The sequence below is a fragment of the Microtus ochrogaster genome, chromosome 22 (genome assembly GCF_000317375.1).
Source record: "Microtus ochrogaster isolate Prairie Vole_2 chromosome 22, MicOch1.0, whole genome shotgun sequence".
NCBI classification, from domain to species: Eukaryota; Metazoa; Chordata; class Mammalia; order Rodentia; family Cricetidae; genus Microtus; species Microtus ochrogaster.
This window is the reverse complement of record NC_022023.1, coordinates 32,181,398-32,184,401: the sequence shown is the minus strand read 5'-3', so window position 1 is coordinate 32,184,401 and position 3,004 is coordinate 32,181,398.

The window sequence follows — 3,004 nt, the reverse complement described above, 5'->3', positions numbered from 1 at the left end:
GATAGATAGATAGATAGATAGATAGATGATAGATAATAGATAGATAGATAGATAGATAGATAGATAGATAGATAGATAGATAGATAGATAGATGATAGACAGACACCTGTCCTAAAAGGGAGCTCTCCTTTTATATATCTGTATGAGACTCAAGGTGACCCTATAAAGGTCCTTGATCACTGTGTGGTGGAGAGGCATTAGTGCTCCCTAGTGGCTGAAATTAGACAGAATTTGATGACTATCAATTCCAGTCCTAGATGGTTTCCTGTTCTCTCTGGCCCTCACTGCCCTTGCTTCTGCATGCCCCACCCACTGAAGCAAATGTGAGCCCTCAATTCCAGGATGAACTCCCACCTAGAGTCCTTCCGGACCTCTGGGTTGGCCCATAGGAAGTAGTGACAAGGAAGTTGTCCGGCACAGTGTCATTCTTGTGAACCTGGAGTTCCAGCACCCCACCTGGGGAAGTGTCCCTGAGTTCATGAGAAACCTTGTCCCACCATCTCTCCTGAGGATACGCCTCCCTCTGTGTCTCCCCACGCCTCTTTCTCCTCCAGCCCCTTCCCCAGCGTCCCCCAATACACAAACTGAGAACTGTATTGCTCCCTGTTCCAGGCTGGTCCCCCGTCCCAAGAGGAAGTAAGGAGTTGGCATTGCTTCCAACCTGCAGGCTATGGAGTAGAACATACTGTGTTTCCACCACAGTGAATAACGCAGTGTTCAGAGCCCTGGTGCAGGGAAACCTCAAACCTTCCGTGTCCTGGGAGAGGGGAAGGGGGAATCTCTAAGACCTTCTATAACAAAATCCACAAGGAACAAATGGTAAAGATGAAGCTGGAAACCAAGGAGGCAGAGGCCTAGACACCTCTCGCCCATCACCCACTCCACCCGACCCCTGCCAGGGCAGGCTGCAGGCCTCAGAGAGTCAAAGAGCAGTTATCTGCAGGGCAAGGTGACAACGAGGGCCAAGTCAGAAGGCAGTGGGAAAGCCAGAGGGAAGGGAAGAGACCAGCGGACAAAAGCCGAAGGAGTAGTTGATCAAACCGAGGACTCAGGAAGTAAATAGCTACATAGTGAGGATAGCAAAGAGGGACCATGCTGGGGGAAACAGGATAGGGCTGAGACCTGGAGCTCCTGGACCCTCCAGAAGAGCCTCATCAAGGACCAACCATCCTTAAGGTATCACTCTGGATCCCCTCCGGAAAAGTGTTGCCCAACTGCAAAAAAGTCTGCTTCCAGAGGCAGAGATGGGTCACTCACTGGGAGAACCCTAAATTCCTAAGATCCTTCCCCACTTCCCACTGTGAAAGGTGAAGTTCTGCCTTGCTCCCTCAACAGAACTTGGTTTCTTTTTCCCAAAACCTGGTCCTTGGATCTTCTGCCCACAGAGAAGCTGTCCCGGAGTCTCCTCCAGGGCACCCCCTGCACAAGGCCAGCCCCTCTGTGAGCACCATGCAGACAAGAACCAGGACAGTTGTATTCTTTCTTGTTCCCTCCAGGGTCCAGGCTAGTGCCTGAGATGAACAAGTAAATTGCATTAAATGAAATTTCATTAGATTTCCCACTGCAGGAAAATGAAATATAAATTTCAACTCTGGAGGTCCGTGCCCTTTAGGAGCTCATAGCTGGGGGGAGGGCGTGTCTGTTGGGGAAGCTGACAATGTTGTTGTTATAGAACTGGACAGTAGATGCCCGTACCCACACTGCTTGCCCCATTTTTCGTGCATAACCTCAACACTCAGCTACCTTCCCTCCTCTAAAAACTCTCTCTTCCCCTCTCACAGGAGATCTCTTGCCCAACCCCCAATGGTCTAACTCTGCTGAGGCAGACTAGCTGACGTCAGATGATTCAGACAACAGCAGGTGCCTTGAAAGCAATGAGCACACAGATGTCATTACACCATCCCTGCTGGTAACAGAGGGCAAGCCTGCATCCTCCTGGCTTTTTCTCCTAAAAACTGGGTATCTGCCTGTCAGACTGTGCCCTCTTTTTGTCCTCAGGTCAAGAAAAACTAAGTCAAGAAGCTGTGAAAGAAAATGGGGGGCAGTCCCTGCCCAGGATGAGTTCTCCTCCCTCTCCAGCTGCGGTGTAGGAGATCCTTCTGTTTTTGTGTTGCTTTCATTGGTTATTAAAGAAACTGCCTTGGTCTAGTTGATAGGGCAGAACTCAGGTAAGCGGGGAAGACAAAACAGAATGCTGGGAAGAAGAACAGAGTCAGGCAGATGTCATGATTCTCCTGCCTGAGTCAGATGCTGGTTAGACTCATGCCAGTAAGCCACAGTCAAGTGGTGATACACATTAATGGAAATGGGTTAAATCAAGATGTGAGAGTTGGCCAAGAAGAGGCTAGATATAATGGACCAGGCAGTAATTTAATTAATACAATTTCTGTGTGGTTATTTCGGGGGGTTAAGCTAGCCGGGCGGTGGGATGCAGCCCACTGCTCCACCTACTACACAGCTGAAGCTTCTCAAAAGCTTTGTCGCAGAGTCCTGAGTTCAAGAATCCACAGAGTGTGGAGAGGTAGCTCAAGGCTGGTACAGAGGGAAACAGTGAGTACAATCTTGGTCCCCCTCTAACAGTCTAGGGCTCCCCTGACCCAAAAAAAGAAGCAGAGGGTGACAGAAGAGAAAGATGCTGGAGATTTTGGCAGAGGTGCCCAAGAAGGACTTTGCAAAGGTCTCTATGGACCTGACTTGGGAGAGCTGCTACAAAAGCACAAAGGGATAGAAGAAAGTGGAAGTGGGGAGGAGGATCAGTGCCCAACAGGGAGCAGGGGCTTAGGGGTCAGGCCTGGGCTTCTCCCCTGCCCTGCACACACACACACACACACACACACATGCATGTACACACAAGCACTCACATATGCACATGCACACACGCACGCGCACACACACATGCACGCACACACACACACAAGCACTCACATATGCACATGCACACACGCACACACACATGCATGCACGCACACACACATACATGCATGTACACACAAGCACTCACATA